At 42.9% G+C, this 26,827-nt stretch overlaps 1 protein-coding gene and 1 pseudogene across 4 annotated transcripts in view; both read right to left on the bottom strand.

The window, feature by feature from the left end:
- LOC137223003 (CDGSH iron-sulfur domain-containing protein 2 pseudogene) overlaps positions 1–24,324 on the bottom strand; it is an 84,050-nt pseudogene extending 59,726 nt beyond the window's left edge.
- C4H4orf19 (chromosome 4 C4orf19 homolog) overlaps positions 1–24,404 on the bottom strand; it is an 86,995-nt gene extending 62,591 nt beyond the window's left edge. For 3 of the 4 annotated variants that reach the window (XM_067735697.1, XM_067735698.1, XM_067735695.1), the window contains exon 1: positions 24,284–24,404. The gene's annotated coding sequence lies outside the window, so the exon portion shown is untranslated. The remainder of the gene's footprint in view (positions 1–24,283) is intronic. The other variant, XM_067735696.1, reaches the window with a different exon arrangement.
- Between the last annotated feature and the right edge of the window lie 2,423 nt (positions 24,405–26,827).

Below are 26,827 nucleotides of genomic sequence, written 5' to 3'. Positions count from 1 at the left end.
TTCTCTTAAAAGTTTCAGTTGAGTATAAAACAGCAAAATTATCTTAAAAGTTTCAACTTACAGATCCAAGGTCTAAATCAATCACTCAATGACATTTTAAATTGGAATCACAAGGCTATTCATGTTAATTAACATTATCTTAAACATTGTGAATACTATATGTATTTAAAATGTTAAAGGAGACATTCAAGATGGCAGAGGAGTAAGACGTGGAGATCACCTTCCCCCTTACAAACACATCAGAAATACACCTACATGTGGAACAGCTCCTTACAGAACACCTACTGAACGCTGGCAGAAGACCTCAAACTTCCCAAAAGGCAAGAAACTGCCCACGGACCTGAGTAGGGCAAAAGAAAAAAGGAAAAACAGAGACAAAAGAATAGGGACGGGACCTGCACCAGTGGGAGGGAGCCGTGAAGGAGGAAATGTTTCCACACATTAGGAAGCCCCTTCACTGGAGGAGATGTGGGGGTGGTGGGGGGAAGCTTCGGAGTCACGGAGGACAGCGCAGCAATAGGGGTGCAGAGGGCAAAGTGGAGAGATTCCCGCACAGAGGATCAGTGCCAACCAGCAGTCACCAGCCTGAGACGTTTGTCTGCTCACCTGCTGGGACGGGTGGGGGTTGGGAGCTGAGGCTCGGGCTTCGGAGATCAGATCCCAGGGAGAGGTTAGTGTGCCACAGCTAGCTGGGAGGGAGTCTGGGAAAAACTCTGGAACTGCCTAACAGGCAAGAGACCATTGTTTCAGGTGCGCGAAGAGAGGGGATTCAGAGCACCGCCTAAACGAGCTCCAGAGACCTGCGCGAGCCGCGGCTATCAGCGCAGACACCTGAGACGGGCATGACACGCTAAGGCTACTGCTGCAGCCACCCAGAAGCCTATGTGCAAGCACAGGTCACTATCCACACCCCTCTTCCGGGGAGCCTGTGCAGCCCGCACTGCCAGGGTCCCGTTATCCAGGGACAAGTTCCCCTGGAGAACACACGGCTCGCCTCAGGCTGGTGCAACGTCACTCTGGCCTCTGCCGCCGCAGGCTCGCCTCGCATTCTGTACCCCTCCCTCCCCCCGGCATGAGTGAGCCAGAGCCCCCTAATCAGCTGCTATTTAACCCCATCCTGTCTGGGTGGCAACAGGCACCCTCAGGAACCCCAGGAGCTGTGCGAACCAAGAAGAGAAAGGGAAATCTCTCCCAGCAGCCTCAGGAGCAGCAGATTAAATCTCCACAATCAACTTGATGTACCCTGCGTCTGTGGAACATCTGAATAGACAACGAATCATCCCAAAATTGAGGCGGTGGACTTTGGGAGCAACTGTAGACTTGGGGTTTGCTTTCGGCATCTAATTTGTTTCTGGTTTTATGTTTATCTTAGTTTAGTATTTAGAGTTTATTATCATTGGCAGATTTGTTTATTGATTTGGTTGCTCTCTTCCTTTTTTTAATATATAGATATATATTTTTTTCCTTTTTCCCTTTTTGTGAGTGTGTATGTGTATGCTTCTTTGTGTGATTTTGTCTGTACAGCTTTGCATTTGTCCATTTTGCTGTTGTTGTTTTGTTTTGTTTTTAGTACAGTTTTTAGCACTTGTTATCACTGGTGGTTTGTTTTTTGGTTTGGTTGCTCTCTTCTTTCTTTTTCTTACTTACAAAATTTTTTAAATTTTTAATAATTAAGAAAATTTTTTTATTTTAATAACTTTATTTCCTTCCTTCCCGCCCATCTTTATTTCTCCCTTTTTTTCTGAGCCATTTGGCTGACAGGATCTTGGGGCTCTGGCTGGGTGTCAGGTCTGTGCCTCTGAGGTGGGAGAGCCGAGTTCAGCACATTGGTCCACCAGAGACCTCCTGGCTCCACATAATATCAAACGGCAAAAGCTCTCCCAGAGATCTCCATCTCACCGCTAAGACCCAACTCCACTCAACGACCAGCAAACTACAGTGCTGGACACCCTATGCCAAACCACTAGTAAGACAGGAACACAACCTCACCCATTAGCAGAGAGGCTGCCTAAAATGAAAATAAGTTCACAGACACCCCAAAACACACCACTGGACGTGGTCCTGCCCACCAGAAACACAAGATCCAGCCTCATCCACCAGAACACAGGCACCAGTCCCCTCCACCAGGAAGCCTACACTACCCACTGAACCAACCTTAGCCACTGGGGGCAGACACCAAAAACAACGGGAACTATGAACCTGCAGACTGCAAAAAGGAGATCACAAACACAGTAAGTTCAGCAAAATGAGAAGACAGAGAAACACACAGCAGATGAAGGACCAAGGTAAAAACCCACCAGACCAAACAAATGAAGAGGAAATAGGCAGTCTGCTTGAAAAAGAATTCAGAGTAATGATACTAAAGATGATCCTAAATCTTGGAAATAGAACAGAGAAAATCAAGAAACATTTCACAAGGACTTAGAAGAACTAAAGAGCAAACAAACAATGATGAACATCACAATAATGAAATAAAAAATTCTCTAGAAGGAATCAATAGCAGAATAATTGAGGGAGAAGAACGGATAAGTGACCTGGAAGATACAACAGTGGAAATAACTACCACAGAGCAAAGAAAAAAGAATGAAAAGAACTGAGGAGACTCTCAGAGACCTCTGGGACAACATTAAATGTGCCAACATTCGAATTATAGGGGTCTGAGAAGAAGAAGAGAAAAAGAAAGGGACTGAGAAAATATTTGAAGAGATTATAGTCATAAACTTCCCTAATATGGGAAAGGAAATAGTCAATCAAGTCCAGGAAGCACAGAGAGTCCCACAGAGGAAAAATCCAAGGAGAAACACACCAAGACACATATTAATCAAACTATCAAAAATTAAATACAAAGAAAAAATATTAAAAGCAGCAAGGGAAAAGCAACAAATAACATACAAGGGAATCCCCATAAGGATAACAGCTGATCTTTCAGCAGAAACTCTGCAAGCCAGAAGGAAGTGGCAGGACATATTTAAAGTGATGAAAGGGAAAAACCTACAACCAAGATTACTCTACCCAGCAAGGATCTCATTCAGATTCGACAGAGAAATTAAAACCTTTACAGACAAGCAAAAGCTAAGAGAATTCAGCACCACTAAACCAGCTCTACAACAAATGCTAAAGGACCTTGTCTAGGAAAGAAACCCAAGAGAAGGAAAAGACCTACAATAACAAACCTAAAACAATTAAGAAAATGGGAATAGGAACATACATATCGATAATTACCTTAAATGTAAATGGCTTAAATGCTCTAACCAAAAGACATAGACTGGCTGAATGGATACAAAAACAAGACCCATCTATATCTGTCTACAAGAGACCCACTTCACACTTAGGGACACATACAGACTGAAAGTGAGGGGATGGAAAAAGATATTCCATGCAAATGGAAATCAAAAGAAAGCTGGAGTAGCAATTCTCATATCAGACAAAATAGACGTTAAAATAACGACTATTACAAGAGACAAAGAAGGGCACTACATAATGATCAAGGGATCAATCCAAGAAGAAGATATAACAATTGTAAATATTTATGCACCCAACATAGGAACACCTCAATACATAAGGTGAACGCTAACAGCCATAAAAGGGAAATCGACAGTAATGTTATCATAGTAGGGGACTTTAACACCCCAGTTTCACCAATGGACAGATCACGCAAAATGAAAATAAATAAGGCAACCCAAGCTTTAAATGATACATTAAACAAGATGGATATTTATAGGACATTCCATCCCAAAACAACAGAATACATTTTCTTCTCAAGTGCTCATGGAACATTCTCCAGGATAGATCATACCTTGGGTCACAAATCAAGCCCTGGTAAATTTAAGAAAACTAAAATCATATCAAGTATCTTTTCTGACCACAACGCTATGAGACTAGGTATCAATTACAGGAAAAAATCTGTAAAAAATACAAACACAATGGAGGCTAAAGAACACATTACTAAATAACCAAGAGATCTCTGAAGAAATCAAAGAGGAAATAAAAAAATATCTAGACACAAATGACAATGAAAACATAATGACCCAAAACCTATAGGGTGCAGCAAAAGCAGTTCTAAGAGGGAAGTTTACAGCAATACAATACTACCTCAGGAAACAAGAAAAATCTCAAATAAACAACCTAACCTTACACCTAAAGCAATTAGAAAAAGAAGAACAAAAAAACCCAAAGTTAGCAGAAGGAAAGAAATCATAAAAATGGAATCAGAAATAAATGAAAAAGAAATCAAGGACACAAGAGCAAAGATCAATAAAACGAAAAGCTGGTTCTTTGAGAAGATAAACAAAATTGATAAACCAGTAGCCAGACTCATCAAGAAAAAAAGGGAAAAGACTCAAATCAATAGTATAAGAAATGAAAACAGAGAAGTAACAACTGACACTGCAGAAATACAGAGGATCATGAGAGATTAGTCAAGCAACTATACGCCAGTAAAATGGACAACCTGCAAGAAATGGACAAATACTTAGAAAAGCACAACCTTTCGAGACAGAACCAGGAAGAAAAAGAAAATATAAATAGACCAATCACAAGCACTGAAATTGAAACTGTGATTAAAAATCTTCCAACAAACAAAAGCCCAGGACCAGATGGTTTCACAGACAAATTCTATTAAACATTTAGAGAAGAGCTAACACCTATCCTTCTCAAACTCTTCCAAAATATAGCAGAGGGAAGAACACTCCCAAACTCATTCTAGGAGGCCACTGTCACCCTGATACCACAACCAGACAAAGATGTCACCAAGAAAGAAAGCTACAGGCCAGTGTCACTGATGAACATAGATGCAAAAATCCTCAACAAAATACTAGCAAACAGAATCCAACAGCACATGAAAAGGATCATACACCATGATCAAGTGGGGTTTATCCCAGGAATGCAAGGATTCTTCAATATATGCAAATCAATCAACGTGATACACCATACTAACAAATTGAAGGAGAAAAACCATATGATCATCTCAATAGATGCAGAAAACGCTTTTGACAAAATTCAACAACAATTTATGATAAAAACCCTCCAGAAAGGAGGCATAGAGGGAACTTACCTCACATAATAAAGGCCATATATGAGAAACCCACAGCCAACATCGTTCTCAATGGTGAAAAACTGAAACCATTTCCAATAAGATCAGGAAAAAGACAAGGTTGCCCACTCCACCACTATTATTCAACATAGTTTTGGAAGTTTTAGCCCCAACAATCAGAGAAGAAAAAGAAATAAAAGGAACCCAAATCAGAAAAGAAGAAGTAATACTGTCACTGTTTGCAGATGACATGATACTATACACAGAGGATCCTAAAGATGCTACCAGTAAACTGCTAGAGCTAATCAATGACTTTGGTAAAGTAGCAGGATACAAAATCAATGAACAGAAATCTCTTGCATTCCTATACACTAACAACAAAAAATCTGAAAGAGAAATTAAGGAAACACTCCCATTTACCACTGCAACAAAATGAATAAAACACCTAGGAATAAAGCTACCTAAGGAGACAAAAACCTGTATGTAGAAAACTATAAGACACTAATGAAAGAAATTAAAGATGATACAAACAGATGGAGAGATATACCATGTTCTTGGATTGGAAGAATCAACATTATGAAAACGACTATACTACCCAAAGCAATCTACAGTTTCAATGCAATCCCTATCAAACTACCACTGGCATTTTTCACAGAACTAGAACAAAAAATTTCACAATTTGTATGGAAACACAAAATACCCCGAATAGTCAAAGCAATCCTGAAAAAGCAAAACGGAGCTGGTGGAATCAGGTTCCCTGACTTCAGACTAGACCGCAAAGCTACAGTAATCAAGACAGTATGGTACTGGCACAAAAACAGAAATATAGATCAATGGAACAGGATAGAAAGCCCAGAGATAAACCCACACACATATGGTCGCCCTATTTTTGATAAAGGAGGCAAGAGTATACAATGGAGAAAAGACAGCCTCTTCAATAAGTGGTGCTGGGAAAACTGGACAGCTACATGTAAAAGAATGAAATTAGAACACTCCCTAACACCAGCCACAAAAATAAACTCAAAATGCATTAAAGACCTAAATGTAAGGCCAGACACTATAAAACTCTTAGAGGAAAACATAGGCAGAACACTCTATGACATAAGTCACAGCAAGATCCTTTTGACCCACCTCCTAGAGAAATGGAAATAAAAATAAACGAATGGGACCTCATGAAACTTGAAAGCTTTAGCACAGCAAAGGGAACCATAAACAAGACGAAAAGACAGCCCTCAGAATGGGAGAAAGTATTTGCAAATGAAGCAACTGACAAAGGATTAATCTCCAAAATTTACAAGCAGCTCATACAGCTCAATATCAAAAAAACAAACAACCCAATCCAAAAATGGGCAGAAGACCTAAATAGACATTTCTTCAAAGAAGATATACAGATTGCCAACAAACACATGAAAGGATGCTCAACATCACTAATCATTAGAGAAATGCAAATCAAAACTACAATGAGGTATCACCTCACACCAGTCAGAATGGCCATCATCAAAAAATCTACAAACAATAAATGCTGGAGAGGGTGTGGAGAAAAGGGAACCCTCTTCCACTGTTGGTGGAAATGTAAATTGATACAGCCACTGTGGAGAACAGTATGGACATTCCTTAAACACTAAAAATAGAACTACCATACGACCCAGCAATCCCACTACTGGGCATATACCCAGAGAAAACCATAATTCAAAAAGAGACACATACCACAGTGTTCATTGCAGCACTATTTACAATCGCCAGGACATGGAAGCGACCTAAGTGTCCATTGACAGATGAATGGATAAAGAAGATGTGGCACATATATACAATGGAATATTACTAAGCCATAAAAAGAAACGAAACTGAGTTATTTGTAGTGAGGTGGATGGATCTAGAGTCTGTCATACAGAGTGAAGTAAGTCTGAAAGAGAAAAACAAATACCGTATGCTAACACATATATATGGAATCTAAAAAAAAAAAAAGGGTTCTGAAGAACCTAGGGGCAGGACAGGAATGAAGACGCAGACGTAGAGAATGGACTTCAGGACACGGGGAGGGGGAAGGGTAAGCTGGGATGAAGTGAGAGTGGCATGGACTTATATACACTACCAAATGTAAAACAGATAGCTAGTGGGAAACAGTCGCATAGCACAGGGAGGTCAGCTCCGTGTTTTGTGACCACCTAGAGGGGTGGGATAGGGAGGGAGGGAGGGAGGGAGGGAGACGCAAGAGGGAGGAGATATGGGGATATGTGTATATTTACAACTGATTCACTTTGTTATAAAGCAGAAACTAACACACCATTGTAAAGCAATTGTACTCCAATAAAGATGTTAAAAAAGTAATAAAATAAAATATTAAAGACAGACTTTCCCACAATCTTATCTAAAAATATAAATACTTTGGGTTTTATTTAGTCCATCACATTTGTACTTGATTCTAAACCATTCCAGGGTTAAAACATTGTTTTGTAAGGAAATAATTTGTTTTAATATGGAACCCAAACCAGACAATGGGTACCATCTTCTCACTTCTCTCCCCAAGATTCCAATTACTAGTCACCTAATTCTCAAAACCTCTTTGATTCTTCCATCTCCCACACAGGCTGCCTTGCCAACCCACCCAAATCAGCAAATCTAGTCACTGTTTAATCCTATTCTGAATTCTCTGTACACCCTTCCCTGATGACAGTCATCGCTCACAGGTGTACAGAGGACCTGCAAATGGATTCTGCATCAACACCCCCCTTCAGACTTGGTAACAGGTGGCAGATGAATAGGGAAAGGTCACAGAAATAGATGAAGAACCAGCGGGGGAGAAATGTAATAGTATAACAGAAGTCAAAGAAAAGAGAGAATTCCCATAAGGAAGGCATCATCAATAACAGTAGTTAAGGGGATGAAATAGGACCATTAGATTTGATGGTCATACATTTAAATTTAAGATGCAAATTCCATCAGCGAAATTGTCATGTCATAATGTGCATAGACGACAAAGAGAGATATATGAAGAGTGAGCTAGAAGTGAGAAATGGGAATTGCAGTTAAAGGCAGCAACAACCCAGAATTCTTTAAGACCTTTTAACTTAACTTAGTATTTTAATAAGGGAAACACAGAGAGAGAGTGAGAGAGAGTGAGAGGGAGGGAGGGAGGGAGGGATGGACAGAGGGATGGAGGGATAGCTAAAAAGTGGAAGAATAACGCTCAAAGGAACAGACATTTGTTCTGTATTTTAATTATAAAAGAAAAGATTTGGCTGTGTTTACTGAGGAGAGAGTTGACTCCTTTTTGTGGGGGAGGGTTGGAGCGCTAAGAGTTTGAAGATTTGGGATGGAGACAGGATTAAATGGTGAGGCAGTGTGCCAAGGTACTGGTCTAAAAGGAAAGGAGTCCCCATTAAAATGCTGACCTTGAACAGGAAAAGGAACACCTTATCCTCTGAGAATGGAGGGAATGAGGAAAGGATTGATACAGAGGGAGATAGGTGTGGGTGTAGGCAGGGCAGGAAGTAGAGGCAGTCCAGCTGAACTGCCTGAATCTGGTCCACCCGGCCAGCCTGAGCCAGCCTGGCAAGGACTCAGCACACAGTTCCCGGGAACAGAAGGAATCTGGGCTGGGATGATGACAGCTCCAGAAATGGCCCAAACAGAGCCATCAGAGGCCTTCCCAATAAGGTAGCAATTCACATGGATCACAGGTGACAGAAGGAATCTAGAGGTTTCTATTGAACTCGGACTTCTCAGGTAAAGCAGATGAGACCAGAGATTAAGACATGCTCAAGAGCAGTTACTTGGTGGCTCTCAGACTACAAACTGGGTTTCTTGGCTTATGCCTCCCTCCGCCTTTAGAAAAATATACACAGCCAGTTTTCTCCACCTCTTTCCCTGGCTAACTTTCCCTCATTCTTCTGCTTTGCACACATCACTTTCTCTGAAAGCCTTCCCTGGACTCTCCCCCTTCCCCTAAAGCAGATGCCATAAAAGCTGTTCTACGTCCCTTTTACTTTTTCTTTGTTGCACCTAGTTGCACAAGTTGAAATTCTAGTTTTATTTACATGCTTATTTAATGTTCCTCTTTCCCAGCAGATATTATAAGCCACATGGGGACAGGGACTCTATTTGTTCACGTCTGTTTCCTGGTCAGCACACAGCTCAAAGCCTAGCATGGAGTTAGTGTCCAATAAATATGATGAATGAATTTATATTCCAAGTATATGGTGTAGGAGTACAGTATTCAAGAATTTTATTTGCAAATTAAAGTTCTGCATTTGTGAAAAAATGTCCACTGTGGGGTGGCAAGAAGGCTGATTTATATTTTCCCTGTAGGTCGGGCATATGGGAAATGCTCAATACATATTTGTTGACTGAATAAGAATTTCTGCACTACTGGAATTTTCATTACTTTAAGAAAAACAACAACGACAATATAGCTTGCCTCCAAGCCACTGAAACCAAAGATACTACCTAAACATTAAAAAACAAAAAACTATTTTAACAAGTAAATTAAGATTTTCCAAACAATGTTATTTATTAGAGTTCATCAGAACTTTGTTAATAACCAATTTATGATGAAAATACTGATCACATAATTAAGGTAGCTTCTGGGATAATATATAACTAGAAAACTCAATGTTTAATTCCTAAAGTTTCACACTTTTGGAGTGTCTCAGAGACATCTTCTCTTATGATACTAAATGAACCTGAACTTAGATTTTTAGGACAGAAATTCATGCATTTGCAAACATTTAAAAATAAAAGTCATCACCAATGAATTGCCTACCACCTTTCTCAGGAAATTCATGAACACATGCATGAAGATTAGCACCACACAGTAGGCAAATATTTTTCCATGTCCCACCCAAAGCAAACAAATGAAAATAGAAACTGCAAGGACAATTATAAGATATCTCTAAATTTAAAGACACAGCATCCTTTTCTCCTTTGGCTTTCCTCTATACTTTTATCAGGAATAAATAGTCCTTAATCAGTTGCAACTGAGAAGTTCTAGCAGGAAAACATTTCTGCTCTTTTGATTGTGAGGTAGTTAACTTTTGTCTTACATTTCTTTACTTTCAAACCTTTATAAAGCAAAAGCAAAAAAAAACATGGAAAGTACTCAAATGTTTGTTGATTATAGATATTAAGAGATATTAGCGAATCTACGTGGTCTAGCCCTTAATTATACCTACAGACCCTTAGATTCTAATTCTTTCATGGAACTTTTAATTTCCCAAAGAGGCTATTATCCCTGTTAATAATTAAAATGTTTCAATGTTTAGGCATACACAGTGTCACAGTGTTGGCATAAAAATACTTTGTCATAGTCATTTGGGCAAGTTATGGGGAACGTGGCATAAAAATGCTTTATCATGGTTATTTGGGCAAGTTAAGGGGAATATGAATTCTTGAGTTTTCAGGGAAGACTGATTTCAAATAGTCTATCCTGTGTTCATCCAAAGTGTTTTGCATTTTACTAGAAGATTCGGTTAACTGTATCTCATACCAAAATTACTGGCAGATAGATGATGGCTTGGACTGACCATAGTGGAACAATGAGAAATGTAACTTTTTCCAGATATTTCTGAAGGCACACACACAGTCCACGGTTGGGTTATGTATTGCTAATAACCCCTCTAGGGCTCAGCTATCCTGTCATCTTGGAATTTTCTGACTCTTAAGATCTGTTGAGTTCACTCACATTCCTTCCTGTTCTATTTGCAGTGGAGGTCTGTGGAAGGTTATACATTCTCCCCTTGCCTATACTCTCAGCCTTTACATGTATTCCTAGTATTCAGGAAGCTAAATTTCTGCACTTGTGAAGAGGAAAATGTGAGCTTACTAAAAGGCAGACATATAGTTGACCAAGGGGAAATAATTATTAGTACTTTAAATTTATCCTTACTTTCATTACATCAAAATACTAACTTGCTTAACACAATTTAAAGGTACATCACAGTTGTGACTCTTAACAATTTTTCCTTTTCCCCAATTTTAAGATTAAATGTACAAATGCATTATATGGATACCTTAAATACTTAAAGCATTGTGAACCCACACAAGACTAGCAATAGGAGAAAGAAAAAGTGGTTTGAAAGAGTTTAAAACTAAGCTTTATATAAACGTGTGTGTGTGTAGAGTCTAAGAAACTAAAACAGATGCTAACTTGAAAAATGGCAACGTTTAAGATATGGAAAATACTGAGTTGAAATAAAGCAATAAAACAATGGAAACAAGCTCACCAAATTTGCAAAACGGGAGCAGAAGAGTTTCCGAAAGATAGCGACCCATTTAGGTGATGAACATCAGATGCCAAGTGTAGTTCAGTATAAACAAAAGTATTCTGATTAGCTTCAGGGGAGAAAGAGAAAAGAACTGGGTACCAAAGGTGGAAAAGCCAAATAGCCCTGAACAGACTGGGGCACGTGGCTCCCTAATTGCCCCTGGGTAACTCCAGGTCTAAGGACAAGGTAGACCTCTATTCTCCTTTCTGTCCGTGAACTGCCGTCTGCAAGTGTTCAGTTCTTTGGGCCACCACCATGTGAGAGTGAACAACCTGAAACATTGCTCTTGGGCCCCAAATCGGGATGAGTTCCTCTAAGATAAGAGACAGTCCCCAAAACACACTCTGTGAAAAGGGGCTATGAGAGTTGTAGGAAGCGAGCATTCTGAAGACAGCTGTGAGAAATCATCACAACTTCATCAACAAATGAAAAGTATCCTTCAGGAACCATACCATTTCCTTCAGGAAGTTCAGGATATCGGTGTATTGTTGACCCTTACTTAAATCCAAAGTCCATTTCCCCAGCATAACCAATTAGGCATTGCAGCGGGGAGCCTATTCTTACTCTGGGTGGGGCAGGGGGGAGATGGGGTCGGGCGGGCAGCTTGCTCTGTGTTGAGCGCCAGTGTGGGAGTCTTTCTCCTGCCCTAATTTTAGTCCCGCCTCTAGGATCTGAAGTCTAAACAGTCCATTGAGTGCTTTAATGAGTGTTTTACAGTCTGTGGAACACGAGGCTGAACACTCTCCGAGTCTGAGCGCATCGTTTATGGCAGGAGACAGATTTATTTACTGGACAGTCCAATAAAAGCCAAGGTATTCATAGACACAGCGCTTGCTAGAGCAGACTTCCCTTGCTGTAGTCTAAAGAATTCCAGCCTCTGAGTTGGTACAATCCCAGGGTTCTAGTCTTGGTCCTATGACTAATTTAGGGTTATATGACTTCAGCTAAGCCCTTAACCTCTCTGGGCCTCCATGTCCACATCTGTGAAATGGAGGCACTAAACTAAATGACCTCTAAGGCCCTTTTTGAATCTAACATTCTGGAATGACTGTGGACTGTGTGTTCAAAAGAGGGAGTAATCATGTTGGGATAGAATGATCAGGAGTTTTCATGAGAGAAGTAGGCTGGTTTGCTCATCTTCTGCAAAATCTGATTTCTCAGTTGCAAAAATCCACAGTATAGATTGCACATGGCCCTGGTAATCTCTGCCGCACAGATAACCACTGCTAGGAATTTTTTCTTCTGGATAGTATAAGTGCTAATTATAATGTTACTACTGCCATGTTAAGTGCCAATTATAATCACTACTAACTGTATTAAAATGGAACACTAAATGCATGTTCCTTTAACAAATTAAAAAAATTAAGATTGTATCCTGGATATCTTTCCACCATGTCGTCACATATATATCTCATTTCTTTTTTCATCAGTGCAGAGTACTGCATTGTATCTATAAAGTGTACTTCATTTAACCAGTGTATACTGACAACAGATACACTGTTTTCCTTTTTGATCACAAACAACACTTCAACAAAATTCCTTTGTATACTCAGCCCCCAAATTCAATCTTGGCACCTCCTCCCTCACTTCCCACTTCCAATCCACCACCAGGTCCTGGTGATTTCACCTAATATCTCAGGAACCCAGCCACTTCTCTCTGTTGAATTACCTCCACCTTATTCAAGTGGAGATTCAACAACATCTAACGCAACAGCCCCTTACTTGGTCTCCTCTCTCCCCATGTCTTCCTTCCAGTTTCCCAACTTGCAGCCAGAGATGCAAATCTTATTTCCCAGTTTATGACCTTCAATAGCCTCTCTCTGTTCCCCAGATAAAGACCACTGCCTCATAATGGTTCTATTGTCTATAATGCATAGACAGTCTGGAATTTATGAGTGTGTTTTTCATCTGCACTCTAGGATGTAGATTAAATCAGTTATCCCAGTCAGGAATACACACTTCAGAGATGGTTAGTAAGAATGTTATCAGAAGGCTATAATCCAGAGGTGGTCTCTATAGGTATGTTAGCTTTCTTACCTCCAATCAACAAAAAGGACTTGATTAATTAGCAAATAAATGTTAGAAGTTATTTTTCCTTGGTAAAATCAGTTTTGTGTAGGATGTGTGGATTAGCTAGAAACAGCGTCAAGGCACCCCACTCTTGCACCAAATGGTACACGGTGGTGATGCAGTACCTGTGCCCTTCCCAGCGGTTCCTGGGACATGTTTGTGAAAAATGCCTTGTCTAGTCCTTGTTGCTCAATTACACCCTTAGGTTAGCTGAACCCTGCCTCAAGAGGAGTGTCCCCATCCATTTACAATGCGTGGTGTCAGTTTATTTATCTCTTGTAAAAATAAAATACAGTGTGTGTGAAAAAAAAATGAATACAGTAAAAAAAAAAAAAAAAAAAAGGAGTGACCCATTTGCCTCTAATGAACTTTCCATGAAAGATCTACTTGGAGAAATGAAAAGAACACAACGGGGGACTTCACCAAGCTTACAAAACAGGCTGCACAATGATTTCGATTCCTGCTTACTAATCGATGTTACAATGTGAGGCTAGATTGGGCCTGAGATCAGCTTTGGGACCAAGTGTGAGGCTGTGGGGAAGGAGACCAGTACCCTCAGCCACCTCTAAATACTGGAGGTTTCAACATCCACCAAAAAAATCCTACATCAGTAAGAAGGATCAGATTGGCTGAGGTCAGATTATAGCAGGTAGCTTACGAGACCCCACACGATATACCTTCTGCCACCTCTCCTGGTACTCGTCATGCTCAGGACACCTCCCAGAACACGCCCACCCCGAGACCTGTGAGTGTGTGCTGTGCCTTCCCACCCGACGACCCCCTTTGCTCAGTCAGATCGCTCTCAGCCTTTGCAGCTGGGTGGGACGGCCCTTCCTGCCTCTCAGTCCAGGTCACACTCCCATCCCCCCCACTACAGTGCCGGGGTGTCCCTCCCTGCGGTCCCTATGGGAATGGAGGGTGATACGTCCGCATACTGACTGCACTGAGCCCTACGGGGACTGTGTCCAGGCCTGTATAAATCACCTTTGTGTCCCCACCGCCTGGCGCAGCCTCTGTGGACATTTGTTCAATAGACAGCATTTAGATTTTAGTCTCCACAGCATCAGTATTAAAAAAAGAAAAAAAAAGCTCTTTATGGCACTAGGTTCACTAAGTGGGGTGGGCCTTCCATGATGAAAACGCTTTACAATATTTTTTTAAAAATCCAACCACAATCCAATCCAACTCACAAAGTGAAGGATGAAGAATATTATAATATACAAAGGTGAAGCAATGACCCTTTCTTTTATTTTTTTGCGGTACGCGGGCCCCTCACTGTTGTGGCCTCTCCCGTTGCGGACGGAGCACAGGCTCCGGACGCGCAGGCTCAGCGGCCATGGCTCACGGGCCCAGCTGCTCCGCGGCACGTGGGATCTTCCCGGACCTGGGCACGAACCCGTGTCTCCCGCATCGGCAGGCGGACTCTCAACCACTGCGCCACCAGGGAAGCCCGACCCTTTCTTTTAAATACTATACACGCCAACTTAGTTCTGTTGAAAACCCTTCATGGACAGGAGGACCAGACGAGAGCCCCCTTCCTCATCACTCACTTCTGCATATTTCATAGTTTCCTTTCATCTCAACACTTAAGAGCAGCATTATTTTGCTATGCAAATAAGTTCTGCTTTCTCAAAGAACTCCATTTTTACTTTGTTTCCACACGTCAAGTCCTTGGCATCCTCCCTACTTCCCACTAACACAAACATGGAATACATTTCAGCCCAACCTTCTTTACATGTCTGAGGTCCGGGGAGGATTTATAACTACCCTTGGACAGATATTTAAGGAGACCATTTCATAGTAAGGAAAGTTATATATCTAGTTAGAAATTCCAGGGACATCCCATGTGTTTAATTTTGAAGTTTCCTGTTGTATTTCGTGTGGCTTTTATCCAAGGTAAAGATGAGGTGAGCTGGGAGGAGAAATGCGCCGATTGCACACCTCCCCTACCCCGACCCTTCCTTGCATCCTGTACCCCACAGTGCTGCTCTGGTCCAAACCTCTCATTTTACGTTCGAGAAAACTGAAGGCTACGGAGGCTGAGAATCAGATTTATTAAGCATTTACTAAGTGCAGACGCATGCAGCTTTACAGATAAGAAGCTGAAACCCAGGGAGGTTTCGGGAAATATCTGACGTCCCGTAACAAATGGCAGAGTCAGGACTCAAAGCTGTTGGGAGTCTAGCCCTCATTCCCATCTCTTCTGGGAGAGCCAGGCCTGACTCCAAAGAGGTCATGTTTTTTCTTCCTGAAGACTCACTCGAGAAGCACCGTTGACCGGCTGGTTTAGTGATGGAAGAAAGTACACCACCACCCTTGGTTTCTTTTAAGAGCTCCCACAGACTAAACAGATGGTAAGCACCTGCAAACAGAGTGAGTAAAGACATGTAATGGGACCAAACATGCATAGGACACAGTCATCTGTGACTGAGAGGATGATTCTGACGATTTCTGTGTCTCACCCAGTAACACCTGCCAGTGGAGCCCTGCAAGGTGCTGGGATGGCAAATTCTGGAGATTTCGTTTGTTTGCTTGTTTTGCTTTTTCTTTGTCTAATTAACTCGTACAGAACTATCGCCAGTCCAGGGTTGTAATTTCAGTAATTTTGTTTTCTCTAAAGCTACTTTAGCTTTTTGTTTTTATTTTTGATTACATACAGGTCACACTCCATTTGCCCCATTAAACCTTTGACTGTAGGCAGGGTGTTACAAAAACAACCCTCTAGCTCTCTCCACGCTAGTGGGCTGTGACTCTTCCACACACTCCTCTGTTTTTGGGATCCCTCCCCAGAGTCACAATTTCGCCTGTGCTTCAGCACCAGGAAACACTTGTCTTTTAGCTTTGAAAAGAGAAAGCATTGCATCAGTAATAGAGACTGAACTCATTTTGTGGAGGAGGGATCAGGCCTCCATCTGCGGTCTTCTGGAGCTGGACCTCCGCCTGGGTTGCAGTGTCTCTCTGAAGCTCGTATCATATCCACTCCTAGAACACTTGGCTTCCTTCATCAAAACCAAATCGCAGTGAGGATCATAAAACTGTCCCATCAAGTTTAAAAGAGAATGCAGAGAAACTGTACTTTGTAAACTAAATCTCGACTGTATAGTCAATTAACTCCGTTTTACAATTCTCTTTAGAAATGACGGTAGCAGTAAATGCATTTTGTTCCATTCTACATAGCTAGCAAACCAGGACTCAAACCCAGGTCATCTTGACTTTGAGCTCTCCCAACTTCCCCACACTGCCCATTAGAGGCTGGCAAACACAACAATAGGGAAAGGAATTGCTTTGAAGTAGTTTAGTCAAAGAGTAGAGGACTGGGGGTTAGAAACAAGGTTTCCAGCCCTAGTTTTGCCTCTGACTTGTCGGGTATCTTTGAACAAGCCCCCTTCTCTCTCCAGACCTCTGTTTTTTAATTTATAAAATGAGGTGTTTGGCTCAGTGAAGCCCCCTTCCAAGTCGGGATTCTATAATCTACAGATTATTTTAAAAGCTCCAGGTTAGTTGCTTAAGAAACAGGCTTAAAAATTTATTTAGAAAAATATTAAAATCTTTTTATCACTCAAAAAAAATAAAAGGAAAAGGCAGCAAAATAATTCGTATCTTTTGAACTCTAAAGTGTGGTTTGTTGCTATGAGAATCAACACAGGGATTCAATGAAATAAGAAAATCAGGCGGGGGAGGAAATCAGTTTTTATGAGGCATTTTCAAGTTTCCATGAAACAGTTACTTCAAAGTCACAATATAAACTTTCAAGCATCTTCCTGAGGTTGACACAGTGTATATGGGGGAAAAAATAAACCCAAACTTAATAAGAACCTGCTGTATAAAAAATAAATAAAATTAAAAAAAAACAAAACAAAACTTAAAACTGATCAGACTGACTAATTGCCTCCAAAGACCAAATATAAAACCTGCAGAAATGCTTCAGCGGATAGAAGACTGGGCTTGGAGTTAGTAGACTTCGGTTCAAACCTTGGCTGGGTGACATTGCTAAATCTCACTATCTTTAACTGTGAAAGGGCCAAAATAATTCTACCTATATAAATGTCACAGGACAGTTTGGGAAGGTTGAATAAACTGAAGAATTATATGAAGAACTGTTTCATTATAATTAATTGCCTGCCAAAAAAATTCTCTCACTGTGTGTGTGTATGTGTGTGTGTGTGTGTGTGTGTATATATATATATATATATATATGTATTTATATGAAATTTACATGGGCACGCTGATTTGGAACTTTAACATGTGAACTGCCTCTTAGTAAAAGGCGAAAAACTGCCACAATTCAAAGGAATGGGGAAAGCTGCCTGAAAACAAACAAAACCCCCAAACCACCATTATCACCAAAAAGTATCTTCTTTTTCCATAGAAAAGAATGCAAGGATAATGCCCCAACCTGAAGTTTGGGAAGCACAATTCAGAACTTGGCAGTCTAGAACCATCTTCACTTCCTCTCTTTCTTTCCTTAGAATCCAATTTGGCAACAAGCCCTGTGGGATGTGCTTTGAAACGTCTCCCAGACTGGACCTTTCTTCTCTATTTCCGTCATCCCTGCCTCAGTCTGAGCCCTCCCCTCGGCATGCCTCACAACTGGGTTCACTGCCTCCAGGCTCTCCAGGCCATCCTCAGTGCTGCCTGATCAGCCTTCCTGAAAGCAGACTTCCTCAGGATCCACAGTGATTCCATCAGTCTCACCCTATTTCCTTCTACTCCAAAAACATGCCCCCTCCTCTAGTCCAGGAATTCCTTTACCTGCCCACAGACTCCAGGTCCTTTGCTCGTGCTGTTCTCTCTGCCTAGAATGCCCTTCCACCAGCCCATCTTATTACAAATCATTTCCCGCATGGTCCCTTTAATGCAGTGCTCCTCAGACTTCACTGTGCTTATGAATCATCTGAGGATCTTGTTACAATGCAGATTCTGATTCAGTAGATCCGAAGTGGGGGCAAGACTGCAATTTTAACCAGCTCCCAGGTGACCACCATGCTGCTGGCCCATGGACCCCGCTTGGAGTAGCAAAACCTATTGGCTCAGTGGGAAAAAAATGGGGAGGGGGTAATTTTTTGGAGACATACAGACATGGGTTGGAATGCAATCTTTATCAGGCAAATATCTTCATCTGTGTAGTGGGGCTATTACTCATTTTATGTAAGTGATAGGAGGATCTTTTGACTATAAATAGATGCTATCCTTTTCAAATCTGTCTTTCCCTTGGCTCCCCTAAACTCATCACCTTGTCCCCTACTATGCTTCTCTGATAATCCAGTTTCTCTTTACTCTGAATCTTAACTGGCTTGATTTCTTTTAGCACATAAATCAAGAAAAAGGATTCTTAAAGTTAATTTTGTTCATATGAAACTCTGAGCTTATGATACTTTACTAATACCATCCTCCCCTGCAGCATCACACAGAGAGGCACAGAGGCAGAGCTGCATCATGGTTACAGACACGGGCTTTGGATCTGATCTTTTTTTTTTAATATAGTTTTATAAATTATTTATTTATTTTTGTCTGTGATAGGTCTTTGCTGCTGGGGGCAGGCTTTCTCTAGTTGTGGCGAGTGGGAGCTACTCTTCGATGTGGTGTGCGGGCTTCTCATTGCCATGGCTTCTCTTGTTGCGGAGCACTGGCTCTAGCTGCGCGGGCTTCAGTAGTTGTGGCGCGTGGGCTCAGTAGTTGTGGCTCGCGGGCTCTAGAGCGCAGGCTAGAGCTTAGTTGTGGTACGTGGGCTTAGCTGTTCCACGGCATGTGGGATCCTCCCGGACCAGGGCTCTAACCCGTGTCCCCTGCATTGGTAGGGGGGTTCTTAACCACTGCACCACCAGGGAAGTCCCGGATCAGATCTGAGTTCCAATGCTGGTTCCACTGCTCACCAGCTATTCCCCTGCCTCATGTGAACTAACACGCCTGAGTTTCAATGACTTCACCTGTAAAATTCTGCCTTCATCTCTTGCGTTGTTATGAGAATTAGTTAAGTTCTATAAAGTGCTCGGACAATGCAGCAGATTGCAAAAACGGCCACAATTCTCCACCCCTCCCTGAATCCATACCATTCTCTAAAGGCTCTGCACTTCCGCCGATCAAAAGGTAGAGTCTGTTTCTTCATAAGTAGATTGGAGGAGAAGCAACTTGTGTCCGTTGCAGTCTAGGCCTCAAGGAGCCTTGCTCCCATGCTCCTGATCACAACCATGCTGAGCCAACATGTGACCAGGCCCAGGGCAGCCTGCCCAGTGATGGGAAGCATGAGGCCCAGCTGCTCCCCAGAGGACTCAGCCAACAGCCAGCCAACACCCAGAGGCAGAGCCACCTTGGTGACCAGAGACACATAAGGGAGCCTGGACAAGACCAGTAGATTCCCCAGGTCCAGACTGCTGATGCACAAAGTCATAAACTAAATAAATGGTGGTTGTTTTAAGCCATTATGTTATGGAGTGGTTTGTTATACAGCAATAGATAACTGACACTGTGTATATGTAAGTAATTTCTCCATAAATAGTGGCTATTACAATATTCTGAGAAAAAGGTACAACGGCAACAGATAATGAATTTTCCATACCATTAACATTTCTACTTTTTGGTCAGTAGTAGGAAGATGGCTGAACTGGAAATTGGGATTCATAGATTCTGGTCCCAGTAGCTTTTCCAGTTGGCAGCCATATGACCTTGGAAACATCATTTAACCTCTTTGAGTCTCCGTTTCCTTATCTGTAAATTAAGGTGGTCAGACTAAATGACTTTTAAGGTTTTTTCTAGCTCTAAAAAGGACTGAGGATCCATTTTTCCAAAAGGCAATACTTATTTCCTTGTTAACAGATAGTTCTGAACCCAACTTTTCTTTTCTCATAGATTTAGGATGTAATCAGAGACACCCCTCCCTGTATTGCCTTCACTGCTCAGCAGTTGGTTGTGACTACGTATCACACGTATTCTAACAGCCATGCTCTGAATCTAGAAGGTGGACCTCCTTGCTGCGGACCAGGAACCCAGATAGCCAAGCTCATTAGGAATCAAAAGATGAATAATGCCATGTAAGTTCTAGCCAGAATCGAAGTTATGTGGCTCTTAATTCTTTGCATGTGCAGATAGACTTCTTTTATTCATTTCTAAGTTGCAATAAATATTCTGCAGGACTGAGGTTGTGCAGTGTGATCACTAAACAAGGAAGACACTGTTTTACAGCCATAAAGTACAAATCAAATCTGCATTTATTGCACATTAATGACCCAAGATATATAGTTATCAAATGAGGGGAGAAAGATTTAACACCAAAATTTAAAAAGTTTCAAAATTCTCATGCAGTGATTGACCCTGGAACTAATAAACAAGTAAGTTGCAAACACATTCAAATACATTTGTATTAAAAAGCTATACACGTGGCAGTGACTAGAGTGGCTTTTCTTCTCTCACGGGCATTTGGTGCCTCTCACACACCACTAGTACATGCTCTAACAGTGCCCTCTGCAAATACGATACAGTCTTCCCTGTGACATACAGCAGGCCCTACTGTGGCCAACTTAGAAAAAAAAAAAAGACTGTTCCACTGCCCACTTCCATTACTGTTACACAATCAAAAGTCAGAGTGTTTTTATTCCTGGGAGGAATTAAGCTAAATCAGAGAATGTGGGTACAATCTGAGGGCAACAGTTTATCTTAACTTTGCCTTCAGATATATATAGTTAAGTCTGCATAAAGAAGCACCACGTTGTTGAAAGTGTGAATAAAAAAACAGCCTCATTCTTTTTTTTGTTTTTTGCGGTACGCAGGCCTCTCACTGTTGTGGCCTCTCCCGTTGCGGTGCACAGGCTCCGGACGCGCAGGCTCAGTGGCCATGGCTCACGGGCCCAGCCGCTCCGCGGCACCTGGGATCTTCCCGGACCAGGGCACGAACCTGCGTCCCCTGCATCGGCAGGTGGATTCTCAACCACTGTGCCACCAGGGAATCCCCAGCCTCATTCTTTATCAAAAACTTTTTTCTGTGATAGAAACAAATTACTTGGGGCCCGAGAGTAGCTACAGTCAGTAGGGACAGCCTTGTAATGAAACGTCGCTTCTGGTTATCTACCTGGAACACACATATTTTGAAATGACAGGTCAACTTTTCAGAGAGTTGAGTCACCTAATATTTTCTTTGAGTTAGTATCTTAAATACCTTTGCCTAAGTATCTTTTGAATCAATTCACTTCTCTCTCCCCTCTAGTGGGGATTTTCTTAGCAGCTGCCTTGCTTGTATCTTCCCCATTTCATTCTTCTCACTGCAGCCAGAGTGAACTTTCTAAAATGCAGATCTGCTCTGCTTAAAATCCTCCAATGTCTTCTCTGAGGACTGTAAGACCCCCAAAGGCAAGGACTGTGTCCCTAGCACCTGACCAAATGTCTACAAACCCTGGCCAGGTCAGGGTTCCACTTAATTTTAGAAAGCCAATTGTACCCGGAATAGAACAGAGTTCACTGCTTGCGGTAAAATCGGAGACATGATATTCCTCTTGCCTTATGTTAATACTATTGATATTTACTGCAGCTCAGGAGAGTCTTTTCTAAGATGCTTGATGACACTGAGTCAGTATTTTGAGTTTTTTTAAGTCTCTGCTTGAGGATACATATTCACCTGATGGGTGTGTTATAAGCATGCTTTAGGATAGGGTCATTTTGGTGATCTATGGTCCTTTTGAAGATTCCAATCTCTGTGGGACCATGATATTCTCAGGTGAAAAGGGTGAGAGTAGATAAAACACTTCATTTTCATTTCATTTTCTTACATAGCATTCAGGTGATAACTAGACTAAGGAAGGCTATAATGGGGTGACCTGGCTGACCTGCAGATGGGTGAGGGCTCAGGTCTATCCTCTCCCCTAGGATGAGCCTATCAACTCCTCCTTTCTAGATATCTAGTAAGTCTATCTGCAACCAATGATCAATCTAATGCCCCCAAAAAAGAAAGAAAGAAAAAAAAAAGGGCAGGAGCTAGGTACTATTTTACCAAGAACCTAAAAGATCCCAAGGTTCTGGGTGTTTGAAAAAATTGTGGAACTAGGGGAATTTGAAACAGTCCAGGTAGAGGAAACCCAGCTACTAAGAGGCTGGTATTCAATTATTCGGAAACTGGAGTCCATTCCTGGAAGCACAGTCAATGGGCTCTCACGGCACCAAGGGTAGGGCTGTTCCCAGAGCAAGGAGGGCATTACCTGCTCTGCCCTTGGGCTGACACTGGATTCTGGCCAGGGCTTAGCCTGGTTATGTTGCCAGGCTCAGACAGGGACTAGGTGGAAAGTCAGGGGGGATTGCTCCATTCTAGGCTAAGGAACATGTTTAGTTGACATGCAAGTCATTGTTTTGTTTTAAATTCCAGATATGCAAAAGCTCTTAGAACATAGCTAAGACCGGCCACCTTGATCTTCAGATGTCATTACATATCTAAATCTTGAGAACCTCTGATAACCAGGCCCGGGGAACAGATGCCATGAGATAGGAGCTTATCACATGCTTACTGAATCAAAGAACAGGATCAGAAGGGACACAGAGAGCAAGGAAGAGAAAGAAGCCGAACCTTGCCTTCTCGTATCAGTGTCTGCTCCATTTGGCCTCTGTGATCAAGGCAGCTTCCTATAACTGACTCTTCACACATTAGAGAAATACAAATAACCCCAGAACTCTACTTTACCTTCAGAGCTTGGTTATTGTTTCAGTGATCTGCCTCATGACTGTTCGGATGGTCTACAGACCTGGGTGCTCAGCCTTAGAAGACTTTAACATGTCTCCTTCTTAAAATAGTGTTAACTGGAGGATTCAGTGTGAGAATAAGTGGCAAATATAGAACCTATTGTCTTTAAAAGCAGCAACCACTTTCCCCATCTTTCTCATTCAACTCTCAAGTGTTTCCAAAATAGCGTGTTTACAACCACCTACAAGCCATGGTGAGAACTGCCATCAGTAATTCTCTCTCGCAGTGACAGGAGGAAAATAAACACCCTATTCTTTAATGCTTTGAACCACCTCATGGAACACTGACTTCCTCTAAATTCACTGGGCAAACATCTATACTGCAATGGAAAACAACATGTACTAAATTACTAAAGGGAGTTTTTGTTTTGTTTCTAAGGTGAATTAGTGCTTGAGGAAAAACAAAACAAAACATTGATTTTTGTCTTTATCACTGGAAAATTTGTTCAGTGGTGGTTTGTGAAAATCTCACCTCTTCTGGACTGCCAAGGTCACTGAGACCCAAGTAATCGACCTGGGAGATACTTGCCTAATTATCAAATATTCAGCCAACAGTGTCTGACCATTTAACCGGCTGCACCTGGGACCCTCCTTCAACACGTGCTGCTTCCTAGTACTGGCGCCTCCCCTCAATCCCTACTCATCGCCAGCGCCCCAAAGGGGGCAAATCCTGGGACCCAAGGACATTTCAAAGAGACAGCGCCGGTCACCTTCCATTTCCGTTTTACTTAAAAACATTCACATGCTTAAAAATGGGGGAAGGAGGGGGTACTTAGAAATAAGGGGGAAATCTTTTGCAGTTTTCCCAGTTCAAGTTCTCAGGCACTATTGAAAGTTCATTAATAAGATATTTAAAAACAAGAGTGTTTCACACATCAAGTAGATGCCAAGCTTTGCAAACTGTCTTGGTCTTTAGTTTGGGGGAGTTTGTAAAAGTCCCCCCCACCTCACCCCATTCTGGATTTCGCCTCTTTCAGAGCCTTTGTTGAATGGCCTGACTTTCCCGAAGCAATCAAACTAAGAACTGCCTCACCTCCCCATACCCCACTTTTTTTTCTTTTCCCACGGCAAAGGAAATAAATAAAAATGCCCCGTGAGAGAAGTGGGGGGAACCTTGCCACAAAACCCGAGTTCCGCGGGAGTGAAGCGCCTGTGCTGCCCGCGGCGGGGCCCGGCGCGCGGGGCTGGAGACTGTCCCTACCTGGGGCCGGGCGGCGGCGGCGGCGGGGTCGCGGCGCCCATGGTTCCGCCGGCCTCGGGCGGCCGCGCCGGGAAACTCCAGCGGCTCAGCGCCGCGGGGATCCGCCGCGCCCGCAACGGCCGACCCGGCGCACTCATTGGGCCGGCGCGTCACGTGGCCCGGCCGGCGGGCGAGCCTCCCGGGTCCGCGTAACCCTTTACCTGAGCTGCCAGCGCCGCGCCTGGGCCTCCGGAGCGCCCCCGCCGACGCCCCCGAGCCCTGGTTGGCCTGCGGGGCGCACCCAAACAGAAAACCCCGGAGCCCGGCCTCTGATCACCGACACCCAGGCTGCATGCCAGCCTCTGCCCGCGCAGGGAAACTTTTTGGTGCCTATTTGGGCGTCGTGCTGCAGGGAGAAGGGAGCTTCCTAAGATTTGGGACGTAAGTGGGGGGAGATACATAAATGCACTCCCTGGCAAATCTGTCTCCCGTTCCCTCCGTGAACTTGTGGTTTTGTTCCCGCCCCCCCCCTCCGCCTCCCCCCTCCGCCTCCCCCCCCTCCCCCCCCAGTGCTGGCATTAGCCGCCTACACCTGGTGTGTGCACTGTCGCCTGCCTTTATGGGATAGATGGTCTGGGAAAGAGCGCAGACGCTACTAGAATGAGAATTCCCGGGGAAGTTGCACAGCCTCGCTTGCACCCTTAAGACCGCGGTGGGAGTTCAACGAAGTCATGCTCCCCCACCCCTCACCTTCCCTCTCTGTTCCTGGGGTGTTGGAACCTCGGCTGCCACACCCCGTCTACCCTCCTGAGCTCCACGCCCGTGCTTGTGGCAATCCATGCACTTAAGGTGGGTTGCTTTACTCTAAAATAGTACTTAAGGGTTGGAGATTGTTTTCACCTGTGCTCCAAAGTGCGTCAGTGTTGGGCTTGGCAGGAAAATGTGTTAAGCTACGGCGCCACCTGGCTTGCCCTCTTCTCCCTTTCCCCTTCATTCATTCAGGGAGAGTCAGGATAAAACAGGATGCTGGAGAAGCAACAGGGCAGAATACTGTTTAAAGATGGACACACTGCCCTTAGTTCTTAATGTGTCCACTCTAGTGATTCCAGCGCCATTTACACGACAACATTTGTCACGCTTTATGGGGGAAAACTCGTTTTTTGAATCCTTCCGCTTGTGTAGTAGCTGCATGCTTTAAAACGATAGATTTACAGGGGACGTTGTGTGCTGTTTTACATCACTGTCTGATAAAACTCTTTGTCACAGTAAAGGACCGTCTTGTCCAACTTCTAGCCCATGCTTTAGAAATGTCCACTGGTAAGTTTATCGGTTGGTTATTTTGACCAGTTGGTATTTATCTTGGGTTTTAAAGTGTGTTTCCCAGACTGGTAGAATCAGCATCATCTGGGAGAATTTAGTAAAAATGCAGATTCTTGGATTCCACCCCAGACATATGGATTTAAAGATAGTGGAATCAGGGAGGGTGAAGTTTTTTTGTTTGTTTGTTTGTTTGTTTTTCGGTACGCGGGCCTCTCACTGCTGTGGCCTCTCCCGTTGCAGAGCACGGTCTCCGGATGCGCAGGCCCAGCGGCCATGGCTCAAGGACCCAGCTGCTCCGCGGCATGTGGGATCCTCCCGGACCGGGGCACGAACCCGTGCCCCCTGCATTGGCCGGCGGACTCCCAACCATTGTGCCACCAGGGAAGCCCCAGTAATCTGTGTTTGAACAAAATGATGCACCACCACCCTGAATCTGCTCATGCAGCTGGCTAAGTTACCCTCATCTACTAAAGGCTGGGATTCTATAAAGCCACAGGTGGTGGTGTTATTGGTAACCTCAAATTACCAGTTTTACATAATTTGTCATGTTGATACACTGAAACTGAACCCTTTGATGTGTCTGTACAAAGTGTAATCTGTATTTCATGCAGCTCACATGGAATGCCAAATGGAGCTCAGAGGGGACCCTCATAAAAAATAAGGAAGGGCTTCCCTGGTGGCGCAGTGGTTGAGAGTCCGCCTGCCGATGCAGGGGAAGCGGCTTCGTGCCCCGGGCCGGGAAGATCCCACATGCCGCGGAGCGGCTGGGCCCGTGAGCCATGGCCGCTGAGCCTGCGTGTCCGGAGCCTGTGCTCGGCAACGGGAGAGGCCACAACAGTGAGAGGCCGTGCGTCATGTGTGTGGGAATGAAACACCACGATTCACTTAGGTTTTTAGGTGTGTTTATGTTTTCATTGGCATATAAATTGTTCTCCGCTGATGAGTTATGGAAGCTAAGAAAGCTAATTTGTTTGAGTGGATTTGTCAGTATAGTTCTAAATTTGTCAATATAGTTCTAAAGAAAAGAAGAGACAAACTTTTAAAAAGGTTATGGTATTGGCTTACATTACAACCAAACGAGTGCCATATTAGGCATGTTAGACTTTTGAGAAAGAGATTACTGGTTGGGTTCTTTATCTTTAGCTCAGGTTTCTTCATTGAATGGATCGTGTATTACCAGTTGCCTGTGTGGATGTCTTAACCTTTAAACTCTCTGGGTCCACCTTTATTATTTCCCTCATTTTC

Source organism: Pseudorca crassidens, chromosome 4 (genome assembly GCF_039906515.1).
Source record: "Pseudorca crassidens isolate mPseCra1 chromosome 4, mPseCra1.hap1, whole genome shotgun sequence".
Taxonomy (NCBI): Eukaryota; Metazoa; Chordata; class Mammalia; order Artiodactyla; family Delphinidae; genus Pseudorca; species Pseudorca crassidens.
Note: the sequence above shows the minus strand (reverse complement) of the source record. Positions and strands in the feature narration are given on the sequence as shown.